Raw genomic sequence first — 20,896 nt, 5'->3', positions numbered from 1 at the left:
GATCCATGATGAGACTGTACCCCTGAACTGATTGTTGATGCGACTGTACCCCTGCACTGATCAATGACGGACTGTACCCCTGCACTGATCAATGACGGACTGTACCCCTGCACTGATCAATGACTGGACTGTACCGCTGCACCGATCAATGATGGGACTGTACCCCTGCACTGATCATTGATGGGACTGTACCCCTGCACTGATCAATGAAGGTACTGTACCACTGCACCGATCAATGATGGGACTGTAACCCCGCACTGATCATTGATGGGACTGTACCCCTGCACTGATCAATGACGGACTGTACCCCTGCACTGATCAATGACGGACTGTACCCCTGCACTGACGAATGACTGGACTGTACCGCTGCACCGATCAATGATGGGACTGTACCCCTGCACTGATCATTGATGGGACTGTACCCCTGCACTGATCAATGACGGACTCTACCCCTGCACTGATCAATGACGGACTGTACCCCTGCAACGATCAATGCCGGACTGTACCCCTGCACTGATCAATGATGGGACTGTACCCATGCACTGATCAATGATAGGACTGTACCCCTGCACTGATCAATAATGGGACTGTATCCCTGCACTGATCAATAATGGGACTGTACCCCTGCACTGATCAATGATGTGACTATACCCCTGCACTGATCAATGATGTGACTGTACCCCTGCACTGATCAATGATGGGACTGTACACCTGCACTGATCAATAATGTGACTGTACCACTTATTTGATCAATGATGGGACTGTACCCCTGCACTGATCAATGATGTGACTGTACCCCTGCACTGATCAATGATGGACTGTACCCCTGCACTCATCAATGAAGAGACTGTAACCCTGCACTGATCAATGATGGGACTGTACCCCTGCACTGATCAAAGATGTGACTCTACCCCTGCACTGATCAATGACGGACTGTACAGCTGCACTGATCAATGATGTGACTGTACCCCTGCACAGAAGAATGACGGAATGTAACTCTGCACTGATCAATGATGGGATTGTACGCCTGCACTGATCAATGATGTGACTGTACCCCTGCACTGATCAATGATGGGCTGTACCCTTGCACTGATCAATGATGGACTGTACCCCTGCACTGATCAATGAAGGGACTGTACCCGTGCACTGATCAATGATGGGCTGTACCCCTGCACTGATCAATGACGGACTGTACCCCTGCACTGATCAATGATGTGACTGTACCCCTGCACTGATCAATGATGGGCTGTACCCCTGCACTCATCAATGATGGGATTGTACCCCTGCACTGATCAATGCTGGGACTGTATCCCTGCACTGATCAATGACGGACTGTACCCCTGCACTGATCCATGATGAGACTGTACCCCTGAACTGCTTGTTGATGCGACTGTACCCCTGCACTGATCAATGATGGACTGTACCCCTGCACTGATCAATGATGGATTGTATCCCTGCACTGATCAATGAAGAGACTGTAACCCTGCACTTATCAATGATGGGACTGTACCCCTCCACTGATCAATGATGTGACTGTACCCCTGCACTGATCAATGACGGACTGTACAGCTGCACTGATCAATGATGTGACTGTACCCCTGCACAGATGAATGACGATATGCACCCCTGCACTGATCAATGATGGGATTGTACGCCTTCACTGATCAATGACGGAATGTAACCCTGGACTGATCAATGGTGTGACTGTACCCCTGCACTGATCAATGATGTGACTGTACCCCTGCACTGATCAATTATGGGCTGTACCCATGCACTGATGAATGACGGACTGTACCCTGCACTGATCAATGAAGGGACTGTACCCGTACACTGATCAATGATGGGACTGTACCCCTGCACTGATCAATGATGGGACTGCACCCCTGCACTGATCAATGATGGGACTGTACCACGGCACTGATCAATGATGGGACTGTACCCCTGCACTGATCAATTGCGGACTGTACCCCTGAACTGATCAACAATGGGACTGTACCCTTGCACTGATCAATGCTGGGACTGCAGCCCTGCACTGATCAATCATGGGACTGTACCCCTGCACTGATCAATGATGGGATTGTACCCCTGCACTGATCAATGATGGAACTGTACCCCTGCACTGATCAATGATGGGACTGTGCCCCTGCACTGATCAATGATGGGATTGTACCCCTGCACTGATCAATGCTGGGACTGTATCCCTGCACTGATCAATGACGGACTGTACCCCTGCACTGATCCATGATGAGACTGTACCCCTGAACTGATTGTTGATGCGACTGTACCCCTGCACTGATCAATGACAGACTGTACCCCTGCACTGATCAATGACGGACTGTACCCCTGCACTGATCAATGACTGGACTGTACCGCTGCACCGATCAATGATGGGACTGTACCCCTGCACTGATCATTGATGGGACTGTACCCCTGCACTGATCAATGAAGGTACTGTACCACTGCACCGATCAATGATGGGACTGTAACCCCGCACTGATCATTGATGGGACTGTACCCCTGCACTGATCAATGATGGGACTGTATCGGTGCACTGATCATTGATGGGTCTGTACGCCTGCACTGATCAATGATGGAAATGTACCTGTGCACTGATCAATGATGGAACTGTAACCCAGCACGAATCAATGATCGGACTGTACCCGTGCACTGATCAATGATGGGACTGTACCCCTGCACTGATCAATGATGGGACTGTACCCCTGCACTGATCAATAATGGGAAAGTACCCCTGCACTGATCATTGATGGGACTGTAACCCTGCACCGATCAATGATGGGCTGTACCCCTGCACTGATCAATGACGGACTGTACCCCTGCACTGATCAATGAAGGGACTGTACCCGTGCACTGATCAATGGTGTGACTGCATCCCTGCACTGATCAATAATGGGACTGTACCACAGCACTGATCAATGATGGGACTGTACCCCTGCACTGATGAATGACAGACTGTACTCCTGCACTGACCAATGATGGGACTGTACCCCTGCACTGATCGATGATGGGACTGCAATCCTGCACTGATCAGTGATGGCACTGTACCACTGCACTGATCAATGATGGACTGTACCCCTGCACTGATCAATGATGGGATTATACTCCTGCACTGATCATTGATGAGACTGTACCCCTACACTGATCAATGATGGGACTGAAGCCCTGCACTGATCAATGATGGGACTGTACCCCTGCAGTGATCAATGATGGGACTGTGCCTCTGCACTTATCAATGATGGGACTGTACCCCTGCACTGATCAATAATGGGACTGTACTCCTGCACTGATCAATGATGTGACTGTACCCCCGCACTGATCAATGATGGGACTGTAACCCTGCACTGATCAATGACGGACTGTACCCTTGCACTGATCAATGACTGGACTGTACCGCTGTACCGATCAATGATGGGACTGTACCCCTGCACTGATCAATAATGTGACTGTACCACTTATCTGATCAATGATGGGACTCTACCTCTGCACTGATCAAGGATGCGACTGTACCCCTGCACTGATCAATGACGGACTGTACCCCTGCACTGATCAATGAAGAGACTGTAACCCTGCACTGATCAATGATGGGACTGTACCCCTGCACTGATCAATGATGTGACTCTACCCCTGCACTGATCAATGACGGACTGTACAGCTGCACTGATCAATGATGTGACTGTACCCCTGCACAGATGAATGACGGAATGTAACCCTGCACTGATCAATGATGGGATTGTACGCCTTCACTGATCAATGACGGAATGTAACCCTGTACTGATCAATGGTGTGACTGTACCCCTGCACTGATCAATAATGTGACTGTACCCCTGCACTGATCAATGATGAGCTATACCCCTGCACTGATCAATGACGGACTGTACCCCTGCACTGATCAATGAAGGGACTGTACCCGTGCACTGAACAATGATGGGACTATACCCCTGCACTGATCAATGATGGGACTGCACCCCTGCACTGATCAATGATGGGACTGTACCACAGCACTGATCAATGATGGGACTGTACCCCTGCACTGATCAATTGCGGACTGTACCCCTGAACTGATCAATGCTGGGACTGTACCCTTGCACTGATCAATTCTGGGACTGTAGCCCTGCACTGATCAATCATGGGACTGTACCCCTGCACTGATCAATGATGGGCTGTACCCCTGCACTGATCAATGATGGGACTGTATCCCTGCACTGATCAATGATGGGACTGTGCCCCTGCACTGATCAATGATGGGATTGTACCCCTGCACTGATCAATGCTGGGACTGTAACCCTGCACTGATCAATGACGGACTTTACCCCTGCACTGATCCATGATGAGACTGTACCCCTGAACTGATTGTTGATGCGACTGTACCCCTGCACTGATCAATGACGGACTGTACCCCTGCACTGATCAATGACGGACTGTACCCCTGCACTGATCAATGACTGGACTGTACCGCTGCACCGATCAATGATGGGACTGTACCCCTGCACTGATCATTGATGGGACTGTACCCCTGCACTGATCAATGAAGGTACTGTACCACTGCACCGATCAATGATGGGACTGTAACCTCGCACTGATCATTGATGGGACTGTACCCCTGCACTGATCAATGATGGGACTGTACCCCTGCACTGATCAATGACGGACTGTACCCCTACACTGATCAATGACTGGACTGTACCGCTGCACCGATCAATGATGGGACTGTACCCCTGCACTGATCATTGATGGGACTGTACCCCTGCACTGATCAATGAAGGTACTGTACCACTGCACCGATCAATGATGGGACTGTAACCCCGCACTGATCATTGATGGGACTGTACCCCTGCACTGATCAATGATGGGACTGTATCGGTGCACTGATCAATGATGGAACTGTAACCCAGCACTAATCAATGATCGGACTGTACCCGTGCACTGATCAATGATGGGACTGTACCCCTGCACTGATCAATGATGTGACTGTACCCCTGCACTGATCAATGATGGGAAAGTACCCCTGCACTGATCATTGATGGGACTGTAACCCTGCACCGATCAATGATGGGAATGTACCCCTGCACTGATCAATGATGTGACTGTACCCTTCCACTTTAATGACGGACAGTACAGTTGCACTGATCAATGATGTGACTGTACACCTGCACTGATGAAGGACGCAATGTAATCCTGCACTGATCAATGATGGGATTGTACGCCTTCACTGACCAATGACGGAATGTAACCCTGGACTGATCAATGGTGTGACTGTACCCCTGCACTGATCAATGATGTGACTGTACCCCTGCACTGATCAATGATGGAACTGTTCCCCTGCACTGATCAATGACGGGACTGTACCCCTGCACTGATCAATGACAGACTGTACCCCTGCACTGATCAATAATGGGACTGTACCTCTACACTGATCAATGATGGGACTGTATCCATGCACTTATCAATCATGGGTTTGTACCCCTGCACTGATCAAAAATACGGACTGTACCCCTGCACTGATCATTGATGAGACTGTATTCCTGCACTGATCAATGAAGGGACTGTACTCCGGCACTGATCAATGATGCGACTGTACTCCTGCACTGATCAATGATGGGTCTGTACCCCTGCACTGATCAATGACGGACTGTACCCCTGCACTGATCAATAATGGGACTGTACCCCGGCACTGATCAATGATGGGACTGTACCCCTGCACTGATCAAAGACGGACTGTACCCCTGCACTGATCAATGATGGGACTGTACCCCTGCACTGATCAATGACGGACTGTACCCCTGCACTGATCAATGACGGGACTGTACCCCTGCACTGATCAATGATGGACTGTATCCCTGCACTGATCAATGATGGGACTGTACCCCTGCACTGATCAATGACAGACTGTACTCCTGCACTGACCAATGATGGGATTGTACCCCTGCAATGATCAATGACGGACTGTACCCCTGCACTGATCAATGACGGACTGTAACCCTGCACTGATCAATGATGGGACTGTACCCCTACACTGATCAATGATGGGACTGAACCCTTGCACTGATCAATGATGGGACTGTACCCATGTACTGATCAATGATGCGACTGTACACCTGTACTGATCAGTGACGGACTGTACCCCTGCACTGATCAATAATGGGACTGTACTCCTGCACTGATCAATGATGGGACTGTAACCCTGCACTGATCAATGATGGGCACTGTACCCCTGCACTGATCAATGAAGTGACTGTACCCCTGCACTGATCAATGATGGACTGTACCCCTGCACTGATCAATGACAGACTGTACCCCTGCAGTTATCAATGATGAGACTGTACCCCTGCACTGATCAATGATGGTACTGTACCCCTGCACTGATCAATGACGGGACTGTACCCCTGCACTGATCAATGATGGACTGTACCCCTGCACTGATCAATGATGGGACTCTACCCCCGCACTGATCAATGATGGGACATTAACCCTGCACTGATCAATGATGGGCACTGTACCCCTGCACTGATCAATGATAGGACTGTATCCCTGCACTGATCAATGATGGACTGTACCCTTGCACTGATCAATGGCAGACTGTACCCCTGCAGTTATCAATGATGGGATTGTACGCCTGCAGTGATCAATGATGGGACTGTACCCCTGCACTGATCAATGACGGGACTGTACCCCTGCACTGATGAATGGCGGACTGTGCCCCTGCACTTATCAATGATGGGACTGTACCCCTGCAATGATCAATGACGGACTGTACCCCTGCACTGATCAGTGACGGACTGTACCCTTGCACTGATCAATGACGCACTTTACCCCTGCACTGATCAATGATGGGACTGTACCCCTGCACTGATCAATGACGGGACTGTACCACTGCACTGATCAATGATGGACTGTACACCTGCACTGATCAATGACAGACTGTACCCCTGCAGTTATCATTGATGGGACTGTACCCTTGCACTGATCAATGATGGGACTGTACCCGTGCACTGATCAATGATGGGACTGTACCCGTGCACTGATCAATGATAGACTGTACCCCTGCACTGATCAATAATGGGACTGTACCCCTGCACTGATCAGTGATGGGACTGTACCCATGCACTTATCAATCATGGGTCTGTACCCCTGCACTGATCAATGACGGACTGTACCCCTGCACTGATCATTGATGGGACTGTATTCCTGCACTGATCAATGAAGGGACTGTACTCTGGCACTGATCAATGATGGGTCTGTACCCCTGCACTGATCAATGACGGACTGTACCCCTGCACTGAGCATTGATGGGACTGTACCACTGCACTGATCAATGATGGACTGTACCCCTGCACTGATCAATGACAGACTGTACCCCTGCAGTTATCATTGATGGGACTGTACCCTTGCACTAATCAATGATGGGACTGTTCCCTTGCACTGATCAATGATGGACTGTATCCCTGCTCTGATCAATGACGGACTGTAACGCTGCACTGATCAATGATGGGATTGTACCCCGACACTGATCAATGATGGGACTGAAGCCCTGCACTGATCAATGATGGGACTGTACCCCTGCACTGATCAATGATGAATCTGTAGCCCCTGCACTGATCAATGACGCGACTGTACCCCTACACTGATGAATGACAGATTAAATCCCTGTACTGATCAATGATGGTCTGTACCCATGCACTGATCAATGATGGGACTGTACACCTGTACTGATCAATGACTAACTGTACCCTTGCACTGATCAATAATGGGACTTATAATGAGAGGCAGCGGCCTATAAAAGGCTCAGCAGTATGGGGAGCGTCGAGAGAGGCGGGAGTCGAGAGAGGCAGCGGCCTATAAAAGGCTCAGCAGTCCGGGGAGCGTCGAGAGAGGCGGGAGTCGAGAGAGGCATACTTGTGCAGCTCCAGCTGAGAGAAGTCAAAAAAGAAGTAGAAAGAAATCAAAAGGTGACGTCACAGCCAACGTGGTAAGTGATTGGCTGCTGATTGGTGAGTAGTTTTTCTTTTTCTTTATTAGTCAGTAACTTTTAACATTGTTGTCGGCAATTTAAGTGTATCTAAGGGTTAAGTCATGGCAGGACAGCTCGGTCACGTGATATGCTCCTCTTGTACCATGTGGGAACACGGGGACAACACCAGTGTCCCTGACGACGACATGTGCGGGAAGTGTGTCCACCTCCGGCTACTGACGGTCCGCGTTGCGGAGTTGGAGCTGAAGGTGGATTCACTCTGGAGCATCCACGATGCTGAGAATGACATGAGTATCACGTGTAGCGAGTGGTCTTACCGCAGGAGAAGGGTCCACAGCCAGCGAGGGAATGGAAGACCAGCAGGAAGAGTAGTGCAAGGAAGGTAGTGCAGGGGTCCCCTGTGGTCATCCCACTGCAAAACAGATACACTGCTTTGAGTGCTGTTGAGGGGGATGACTCATCAGGAGCGGGCAGCAGCAGCCAAGTTCATGGCACCGTGGCTGGCTCTGTTGCACAGGAGGGCAGGAAAAAGAGTGGGCGAGCGATAGTGATAGGGGATTCAATTGTAAGGGGAATAGATAGGCGTTTCTGCGGCCGCAACCGAGACTCCAGGATGGTATGTTGCCTCCCTGGTGCAAGGGTCAAGGATGTCTCGGAGCGGGTGCAGGACATTCTAAAAAGGGAGGGAGAACAGCCAGTTGTCGTGGTGCACGTTGGTACCAATGACATAGGTAAAAAAAGGGATGAGTTCCTACGAAATGAATTTAAGGAGCTAGGAGCTAAATTAAAAAGTAGGACCTCAAAAGTAGTAATCTCGGGATTGCTACCAGTGCCACGTGCTAGTCATAGTAGGAATCGCAGGATAGCTCAGATGAATACGTGGCTTGAGCAATGGTGCAGCAGGGAGGGATTCAAATTCCTGGGGCATTGGGACCGGTTCTGGGGGAGGTGGGACCAGTACAATCCGGACGGTCTGCACCTGGGCAGAATCGGAACCAATGTCCTCGGGGGAGTGTTTGCTAGTGCTGTTGGGGAGGAGTTAAACTAATATGGCAGGGGGATGGGAACCAATGCAGGGAGATAGAGGGAAACAAAAAGGAGGCAAAAACAAAAGACAGAAAGGAGATGAGGAAAAGTGGAGGGCAGAGAAACCCAAGGCAAAGAACAAAAAGGGCTATTGTACAGCAAAATTCTAAAAGGACAGAGGGTGTTAAAAAAACAAGCCTAAAGGCTTTGTGTCTTAATGCAAGGAGTATCCGCAATAAGGTGGATGAATTAACTGTGCAAATAGATGTTAACAAATATGACGTGATTGGGATTACGGAGACATGGCTCCAGGATGAGCAGGGCTGGGAACTCAACATCCAGGGGTATTCAACATTCAGGAAGGATAGAATAAAAGGAAAAGGAGGTGGGGTAGCATTGCTGGTTAAGGAGGAGATTAAGGCAATAGTTAGGAAGGACATTAGCTTGGATGATGTGGAATCTATATGGGTAGAGCTGCAGAACACCAAAGGGCAAAAAACGTTAGTGGGAGTTGTGTACAGACCTCCAAACAGTAGTAGTGATGTTGGGGAGGGCATCAAACAGGAAATTAGGGGTGCGTGCAATAAAGGTGCAGCAGTTATAATGGGTGACTTTAATATGCACATAGATTGGGCTAACCAAACTGGAAGCAATACGGTGGAGGAGGATTTTCTGGAGCGCATAAGGGATGGTTTTTTAGACCAATATGTCGAGGAACCAACTAGGGGGGAGGCCATCTTAGACTGGGTGTTATGTAATGAGAGAGGATTAATTAGCAATCTCGTTGTGCGAGGCCCCTTGGGGAAGAGTGACCATAATATGGTGGAATTCTGCATTGGGATGGAGAATGAAACAGTTAATTCAGAGACCATGGTCCAGAACTTAAAGAAGGCTAACTTTGAAGGTATGAGGCGTGAATTGGCTGGGATGGATTGGCGAATGATACTTAAGGGGTTGACTGTGGATGGGCAATGGCAGACATTTAGAGACCGCATGGATGAACTACAACAATTGTACATTCCTGTCTGGCATAAAAATAAAAAAGGGAAGGTGGCTCAACCGTGGCTATCAAGGGAAATCAGGGATAGTATTAAAGCCAAGGAAGTGGCATACAAATTGGCCAGAAATAGCAGCGAACCTGGGGACTGGGAGAAATTTAGAACTCAGCAGAGGAGGACAAAGGGTTTGATTAGGGCAGGGAAAATGGAGTATGAGAAGAAGCTTGCAGGGAACATTAAGACGGATTGCAAAAGTTTCTATAGCTATGTAAAGAGAAAAAGGTTAGTAAAGACAAACGTAGGTCCTCTGCAGTCAGAATCAGGGGAAGTCATAACGGGGAACAAAGAAATGGCGGACCAATTGAACAAGTACTTTGGTTCGGTATTCACGAAGGAGGACACGAACAACCTTCCGGTTATAAAAGGGGTCGGGGGGTCTAGTAAGGAGGAGGAACTGAGGGAAATCCTTATTAGCCGGGAAATTGTGTTGGGGAAATTGATGGGATTGAAGGCCGATAAATCCCCAGGGCCTGATGGACTGCATCCCAGAGTACTTAAGGAGGTGGCCTTGGAAATAGTGGATGTGTTGACAGTCATTTTCCAACATTCCATTGACTCTGGATCAGTTCCTATGGAGTGGAGGGTAGCCAATGTAACCCCACTTTTTAAAAAAGGAGGGAGAGAGAAAACAGGGAATTATAGACCGGTCAGCCTGACATCGGTAGTGGGTAAAATGATGGAATCAATTATTAAGGATGTCATAGCAGTGCATTTGGAAAGAGGTGACATGATAGGTCCAAGTCAGCATGGATTTGTGAAAGGGAAATCATGCTTGACAAATCTTCTGGAATTTTTTGAGGATGTTTCCAGTAGAGTGGATAAGGGAGAACCAGTTGATGTGGTATATTTGGACTTTCAGAAGGCGTTCGACAAGGTCCCACACAAGAGATTGATGTGCAAAGTTAGAGCACATGGGATTGGGGGTAGTGTACTGACATGGATTGAGAACTGGTTGTCAGACAGGAAGCAAAGAGTAGAAGTAAATGGGTACTTTTCAGAATGGCAGGCAGTGACTAGTGGGGTACCGCAAGGTTCTGTGCTGGGGCCCCAGCTGTTTACACTGTACATTAATGATTTAGATGAGGGGATTAAATGTAGTATCTCCAAATTTGCGGATGACACTAAGTTGGGTGGCAGTGTGAGCTGCGAGGAGGATGCTATGAGGCTGCAGAGTGACTTGGATAGGTTAGGTGAGTGGGCAAATGCATGGCAGATGAAGTATAATGTGGATAAATGTGAGGTTATCCACTTTGGTGGTAAAAACAGAGAGACAGACTATTATCTGAATGGTGACAGATTAGGAAAAGGGGAGGTGCAAAGAGACCTGGGTGTCATGGTACATCAGTCATTGAAGGTTGGCATGCAGGTGCAGCAGGCGGTTAAGAAAGCAAATGGCATGTTGGCCTTCATAGCAAGGGGATTTGAGTACAGGGGCAGGGAGGTGTTGCTACAGTTGTACAGGGCATTGGTGAGGCCACACCTGGAGTATTGTGTACAGTTTTTGTCTCCTAACCTGAGGAAGGACATTCTTGCTATTGAGGGAGTGCAGCGAAGGTTCACCAGACTGATTCCCGGGATGGCGGGACTGACCTATCAAGAAAGACTGGATCAACTGGGCTTGTATTCACTGGAGTTCAGAAGAATGAGAGGGGACCTCATAGAAACAAATAAAATTCTGACGGGGTTAGACAGGTTAGATGCAGGAAGAATGTTCCCAATGTTGGGGAAGTCCAGAACCAGAGGTCACAGTCTAAGGATAAGGGGTAAGCCATTTAGGACCGAGATGCGGAGGAACTTCTTCACCCAGAGAGTGGTGAACCTGTGGAATTCTCTACCACAGAAAGTTGTTGAGGCCAATTCACTAAATATATTCAAAAAGGAGTTAGATGAGGTCCTTACTACTAGGGGGATCAAGGGATATGGCGAGAAAGCAGGAATGGGGTACTGAAGTTGAATGTTCAGCCATGAACTCATTGAATGGCGGTGCAGGCTAGAAGGGCCGAATGTCCTACATCTGCACCTATTTTCTATGTTTCTATGTTACCCCTGCACTGATCAATGATGGGCACTGTACCCCTGAACTGATCAATGGTGGACTGTACACCTGCACTGATTAATGACAGACTGTACCCCTGCAGTTATCAATGATGGGACTGTAACCCTGCATTGATCAATGATGGGACTACACCCATGCACTGATCAATGACGGGATTGTACCACTGCACTGATCAATGGTGGACTGTACACCTGCACTGATCAATGATGGGACTGTACCCCTGCACTGATCAATGACGGATTGTACCCCTGCACTGATCAATGACGGGACTGTACCCCTGCACTGATCAATGATGGACTCTATCCCTGCTCTGATCAATGATGGACTGTAACCCTGCACTGATCAATGATGGGACTGTACCCCTGCAATAATCAATGAGGGACTGTACCCCTGCACTGATCAATGACGGACTGTAACCCTGCACTGATCAATGATGGGACTGTACCCCTACGCTGATCAATGATGGGACTGAACCCCTGCACTGATCAATGGTGGACTGTACACCTGCACTGATCAATGATGGGACTGTACCCCTGCACTGATCAATGACGGGACTGTACCCCTGCACTGATCAATGATGGACTCTATCCCTGCTCTGATCAATGACGGACTGTAACCCTGCACTGATCAATGATGGGACTGTACCCCTGCAATAATCAATGAGGGACTGTACCCCTGCACTGATCAATGACGGACTGTAACCCTGCACTGATCAATGATGGGACTGTACCCCGACACTGATCAATGATGGGACTGAACCCCTGCACTGATCAATGATGGGACTGTACCAATGTACTGATCAATGATGGGACTGTACACCTGTACTGATCAATGACGGACTGTACCCCTGCACTGATCAATAATGGGACTGTACCCCTGCAGTTATCAATGATGTGACTGTACCCCTGCACTGATCAATGATGGGCACTGTACCCCTGCACTGATCAATGACGGGACTGTACCCCTGCACTGATCAATGATGGACTGTATCCCTGCACTGATCAATGATGGGACGGTACCCCTGCACTGATCAATGACAGACTGTACTCCTGCACTGACCAATGATGGGAGTGTACCCCTGCAATGATCAATGACGGACTGTACCCCTGCACTGATCAATGACGGACTGTACCCCTGCACTGATCAATGACGTACTGTACACCTGCACTGATCAATGACAGGACTGTACCCCTGCACTGATCAGTGATGGGACTGTACCCCTGCACTGATCAATGACGGGACTGTACCCCTGCACTGATCAATGATGGACTGTATCCCTGCTCTGATCAATGACGGACTGTAACCCTGCACTGATCAATGATGGGACTGTACCCCTACACTGATCAATGATGGGACTGAACCCCTGCACTGATCAATGATGGGGCTGTACACCTGTACTGATCAATGACCGACTGTACCCCTGCACTGATCAATAATGGGACTGTACCCCGGCACTGATCAATGACGGGACTGTACCCCTGCACTGATCAATGACGGACTGTACCCCTGCACTGATCAATGACGGGACTGTACCCCTGCACTGATCAATGATGGACTGTATCCCTGCACTGATCATTGATGGGACTGTACCCCTGCACTGATCAATGACCGACTGTACCCCTGCACTGATCAATAATGGGACTGTACCCCGGCACTGATCAATGACGGGATTGTACCCCTGCACTGATCAATGACGGGACTGTACCCCTGCACTGATCAATGATGGACTGTATCCCTGCACTGATCAATGATGGGACTGTACCCCTGCATTGATCAATGACAGACTGTACTCCTGCACTGACCAATGATGGGACTGTACCCCTGCAATAATCAATGAGGGACTGTACCCCTGCACTGATCAATGACGGACTGTAACCCTGCACTGATCAATGATGGGCACTGTACCCCTACACTGATCAATGATATGACTGAACCCCTGCACTGATCAATGATGGGACTGTACCCATGTACTGATCAATGATGGGACTGTACACCTGTACTGATCAATGACGGACTGTACCCCTGCACTGATCAATAATGGGACTGTACCCCTGCACTGATCAATGATGGGACTGTAACCCTGCACTGATCAATGATGGGCACTGTACCCCTGCACTGATCAATGATGTGACTGTACCCCTGCACTGATCAATGATGGACTGTACCCCTGCACTGATCAATGACAGACTGTACCCCTGCAGTTATCAATGATGTGACTGTACCCCTGCACTGATCAATGATGGGCACTGTACCCCTGCACTGATCAATGATGGGACGGTACCCCTGCACTGATCAATGATGGACTGTATCCCTGCACTGATCAATGATGGGACGGTACACCTGCACTGATCAATTACCGACTGTACCCCTGCACTGATCAATAATGGGACTGTACCCCGGCACTGATCAATGACGGGACTGTACCCCTGCATTGATCAATGACGGACTGTACCGCTGCACTGATCAATGACGGGACTGTACCCCTGCACTGATCAATGACGGGACTGTACCCCTGCACTGATCAATGATGGACTGTATCCCTGCACTGATCAATGATGGGACGGTACCCCTGCACTGATCAATGACAGACTGTACTCCTGCACTGACCAATGATGGGAGTGTACCCCTGCAATGATCAATGACGGACTGTACCCCTGCACTGATCAATGACGGACTGTACCCCTGCACTGATCAATGACGTACTGTACCCCTGCACTGATCAATGACAGGACTGTACCCCTGCACTGATCAGTGATGGGACTGTACCCCTGCACTGATCAATGACGGGACTGTACCCCTGCACTGATCAATGATGGACTGTATCCCTGCTCTGATCAATGACGGACTGTAACCCTGCACTGATCAATGATGGGACTGTACCCCTACACTGATCAATGATGGGACTGAACCCCTGCACTGATCAATGATGGGGCTGTACCCCTGCACTGATTAATGATGGTACTGTGCCCCCGCACTAATCAATGATGGGACTGTAACCCTGCACTGATCAATGATGGGCACTGTACCCATGCACTGAGCAGTGATGGGACTGTACACCTGTACTGATCAATGACCGACTGTACCCCTGCACTGATCAATAATGGGACTGTACCCCGGCACTGATCAATGACGGGACTGTACCCCTGCACTGATCAATGACGGACTGTACCCCTGCACTGATCAATGACGGGACTGTACCCCTGCACTGATCAATGATGGACTGTATCCCTGCACTGATCAATGATGGGACTGTACCCCTGCACTGATCAATGACCGACTGTACCCCTGCACTGATCAATAATGGGACTGTACCCCGGCACTGATCAATGACGGGATTGTACCCCTGCACTGATCAATGACGGGACTGTACCCCTGCACTGATCAATGATGGACTGTATCCCTGCACTGATCAATGATGGGACTGTACCCCTGCATTGATCAATGACAGACTGTACTCCTGCACTGACCAATGATGGGACTGTACCCCTGCAATAATCAATGAGGGACTGTACCCCTGCACTGATCAATGACGGACTGTAACCCTGCACTGATCAATGATGGGCACTGTACCCCTACACTGATCAATGATGGGACTGAACCCCTGCACTGATCAATGATGGGACTGTACCCATGTACTGATCAATGATGGGACTGTACACCTGTACTGATCAATGACGGACTGTACCCCTGCACTGATCAATAATGGGACTGTACCCCTGCACTGATCAATGATGGGACTGTAACCCTGCACTGATCAATGATGGGCACTGTACCCCTGCACTGATCAATGATGTGACTGTACCCCTGCACTGATCAATGATGGACTATACCCCTGCACTGATCAATGACAGACTGTACCCCTGCAGTTATCAATGATGTGACTGTACCCCTGCACTGATCAATGATGGGCACTGTACCCCTGCACTGATCAATGATGGGACGGTACCCCTGCACTGATCAATGATGGACTGTATCCCTGCACTGATCAATGATGGGACGGTACACCTGCACTGATCAATTACCGACTGTACCCCTGCACTGATCAATAATGGGACTGTACCCCGGCACTGATCAATGACGGGACTGTACCCCTGCACTGATCAATGACGGACTGTACCGCTGCACTGATCAATGACGGGACTGTACCACTGCACTGATCAATGATGGACTGTACCCCTGCACTGATCAATGACAGACTGTACCCCTGCAGTTATCATTGATGGGACTGTACTCTTGCACTGATCAATGATGGGACTGTTCCCCTGCACTGAACAATGACGGGACTGTACCCCTGCACTGATCAATGATGGACTGTACCCGTGCACTGATCAATGATGGGACTGTACCCGTGCACTGATCAATGACAGACTGTACCCCTGCACTGATCAATAATGGGACTGTACCCCTGCACTGATCAATGATGGGACTGTACCCATGCACTTATCAATCATGGGTCTGTACCCCTGCACTGATCAATGACGGACTGTACCCCTGCACTGATCATTGATGAGACTGTATTCCTGCACTGATCAATGAAGGGACTGTACTCCGGCACTGATCAATGATGCGACTGTACTCCTGCACTGATCAATGATGGGTCTGTACCCCTGCACTGGTCAATGACGGACTGTACCCCTGCACTGAGCATTGATGGGACTGTACCACTGCACTGATCAATGATGGACTGTACCCCTGCACTGATCAATGACAGACTGTACCCCTGCAGTTATCATTGATGGGACTGTACCCTTGCACTGATCAATGATGGGACTGTTCCCCTGCACTGATCAATGATGGACTGTATCCCTGCTCTGATCAATGACGGACTGTAACGCTGCACTGATCAATGATGGGATTGTACCCCTACACTGATCAATGATGGGACTGAAGCCTTGCACTGATCAATGACGCGACTGTACCCCTACACTGATGAATGACAGATTAAATCCCTGTACTGATCAATGATGGTCTGTACCCATGCACTGATCAATGATGGGACTGTACACCTGTACTGATCAATGACTAACTGTACCCTTGCACTGATCAATAATGGGACTGTATCCCTGCACTGATCAATGATGGGACTGTATCCCTGCACTGATCAATGATGGTACTGTGCCCCCGCACTGATCAATGATGGGACTGTACCCCTGCACTGATCAATGACAGATTAAATCCCTGTACTGGTAGCAATGATGGGATTGTACCCCTACACTGATCAATGATGGGACTGAACCCCTGCACTGATCAATGATGGGCACTGTACCCCTGCACTGGTCAATGATGTGACTGTACCCCTGCACTGATCAATGATGGACTGTACCACTGCACTGATCAATGACAGACTGTACCCCTGCAGTAATCAATGATGGGACTGTACCCCTGCACTGATCAATGATGGTACTGTATCCCTGCACTGATCAATGATGGGACTGTACCCCTGCACTGATCAATGATGGACTGTATCCCTGCACTAATCAATGATGGGACGGTACCCCTGCACTGATCAATGACAGACTGGACTCCTGCACTGACCAATGATGGGAGTGTACCCCTGCAATGATCAATGACGGACTGTACCCCTGCACTGATCAATGACGGACTGTACCCCTGCACTGATCAATGACGTACTGTACCCCTGCACTGATCAATGACAGGACTGTACCCCTGTATTGATCAATGATGGGACTGTACCCCTGCACTGATCAATGATGGACTGTATCCCTGCACTGATCAATGATGGGACTGTACCCCTGCACTGATCAATGACGGACTGTACCCCTGCACTGATCAATGACGTACTGTACCCCTGCACTGATCAATGACAGGACTGTACCCCTGCACTGATCAGTGATGGGACTGTACCCCTGCACTGATCAATAACGGGACTGTACCCCTGCACTGATCAATGATGGACTGTATCCCTGCACTGATCAATGATGGGACTGTACCCCTATACTGATCAATGATGGGACTGAACCCCTGCACTGATAAATGATGGGACTGTACCCATGTACTGATCAATGATGGGACTGTACACCTGTACTGACCAATGAAGGACTGAACCCCTGCACTAATCAATAATGGGACTGTACCCCTGCACTGATCAATGATGGGACTGTAACCCTGCACTGATCAATGATGGGCACTGTACCCCTGCACTGATCAATGATGTGACTGTACCCCTCCACTGATCAATGATGGACTGTACCCCTGCACTGATCAATGATGGGACTCTACCCCCGCACTGATCAATGATGGGACATTAACCCTGCACTGATCAATGATGGGCACTGTACCCCTGCACTGATCAATGATAGGACTGTATCCCTGCACTGATCAATGATGGACTGTACCCCTGCACTGATTAATGACAGACTGTACCCCTGTAGTTATCAATGATGGGACTATAACCCTGCACTGATCAATGATGGGACTGCACCCATGCACTGATCAATGACGGGACTGTACCACTGCACTGATCAATGGTGGACTGGACACCTGCACTGATCAATGATAGGACTGTACCCCTGCACTGATCAATGATGGGACTGTACCCCGACACTGATCAATGATGGGACTGAACCCCTGCACTGATCAATGATGGGACTGTACCCATGTACTGATCAATGATGGGACTGTACTCCTGTACTGATCAATGACGGACTGTACCCCTGCACTGATCAATAATGGGACTGTACCCCTGCACTGATCAATGATGGGACTGTAACCCTGCACTGATCAATGATGGGCACTGTAACCCTGCACTGATCAATGATGTGACTGTACCCCTGCACTGATCAATGATGGACTGTACCCCTGCACTGATCAATGACAGACTGTACCCCTGCAGTTATCAATGATGAGACTGTACCCCTGCACTGATCAATGATGATACTTTACCCCTGCACTGATCAATGACGGGACTGTACCCCTGCACTGATCAATGATGGACTGTATCCCTGCACTGATCAATGATGGGACGGTACCCCTGCACTGATCAATGACAGACTGTACTCCTGCACTGACCAATGATGGGAGTGTACCCCTGCAATGATCAATGACGGACTGTACCCCTGCACTGATCAATGACGGACTGTATCCCTGCACTGATCAATGATGTACTGTACCCCTGCACTGATCAATGACAGGACTGTACCCCTGCACTGATCAATGATGGGACTGAGCCCCTGCACTTATCAATGATGGGCTGTACCCCTGCACTGATCAATGATGGGACTGTACCCCTGCACTGATCAATGACGGGACTGTACCCCTGCACTGATCAATGATGGACTGTATCCCTGCTCTGATCAATGACGGACTGTAACCCTGCACTGATCAATGATGGGACTGTACCCCTACACAGATCAATGATGGGACTGAACACCGGCACTGATCAATGATGGGACTGTACCCCTGCACTGATCAATGATGGTACTGTGCCCCCGCACTGATCAATGACAGATTAAATCCCCGTACTGGTCAATGATGGGATTGTACCCCTACACAGATCAATGATGGGACTGAACACCTGCACTGATTAATGACGGGACTGTAACCCTACACTGATCAATGACAGATTAAATCCCTGTATTGATCAATGATGGTCTGTACCCATGCACTGAGCAATGATGGGACTGTACACCTGTACTGATCAATGACCGACTGTACCCCTGCACTGATCAATAATGGGACTGTACCCCGGCACTGATCAATGATGGGACTGTACCCCTGCACTGATCAATGACGGACTGTACCCCTGCACTGATCAATGACGGGACTGTACCCCTGCACTCATCAATGATGGACTGTATCCCTGTACTGATCAATGATGGGACTGTACCCCTGCACTGATCAATGACAGACTGTACTCCTGCACTGACCAATGATGGGACTGTACCCCTGCAATGATCAATGACGGACTGTACCCCTGCACTGATCAATGATGGACTGTAACCCTGCACTGACCAATGATGGGACTGTACCCCTATACTGATCAATGATGGGCTGTACCCCTGCACTGATCAATGATGGGACTGTACCCCTGCACTGATCAATGACGGGACTGTACCCCTGCACTGATCAATGATGGACTGTATCCCTGCTCTGATCAATGACGGACTGTAACCCTGCACTGATCAATGATGGGACTGTACCCCTACACTGATCAATGATGGGACTGAACCCCTGCACTGATCAATGATGGGACTGTACCCCTGCACTGATCAATGATGGTACTGTGCCCCCGCACTGATCAATGATGGGACTATACCCCTGCACTGATCAATGACAGATTAAATCCCTGTACTGGTCAATGATGGGATTGTACCCCTACACAGATCAATGATGGGACTGTAACACTACACTGATCAATGACAGATTAAATCCCTGTATTGATCAATGATGGTCTGTACCCATGCACTGAGCAATGATGGGACTGTACACCTGTACTGATTATTGACCGACTGTACCCCTGCACTGATCAATGATGGGACTGTACCCCGGCACTGATCAATGATGGGACTGTACCCCTGCACTCATCAATGATGGACTGTATCCCTGCACTGATCAATGATGGGACTGTACCCCTGCACTGATCAATGACAGACTGTACTCCTGCACTGACCAATGATGGGACTGTACCCCTGCAATGATCAATGACGGACTGTGCCCCTGCACTGATCAATGATGGACTGTAACCCTGCACTGATCAATGATGGGACTGTACACCTGTACTGACCAATGACGGACTGAACCCCTGCACTA

The sequence above is a fragment of the Pristiophorus japonicus genome, chromosome 16 (assembly GCF_044704955.1).
Source record: "Pristiophorus japonicus isolate sPriJap1 chromosome 16, sPriJap1.hap1, whole genome shotgun sequence".
Classification (NCBI taxonomy): Eukaryota; Metazoa; Chordata; class Chondrichthyes; family Pristiophoridae; genus Pristiophorus; species Pristiophorus japonicus.
The sequence above is the reverse complement of the archived record's forward strand: the minus strand, read 5'-3'. Positions refer to the sequence as shown.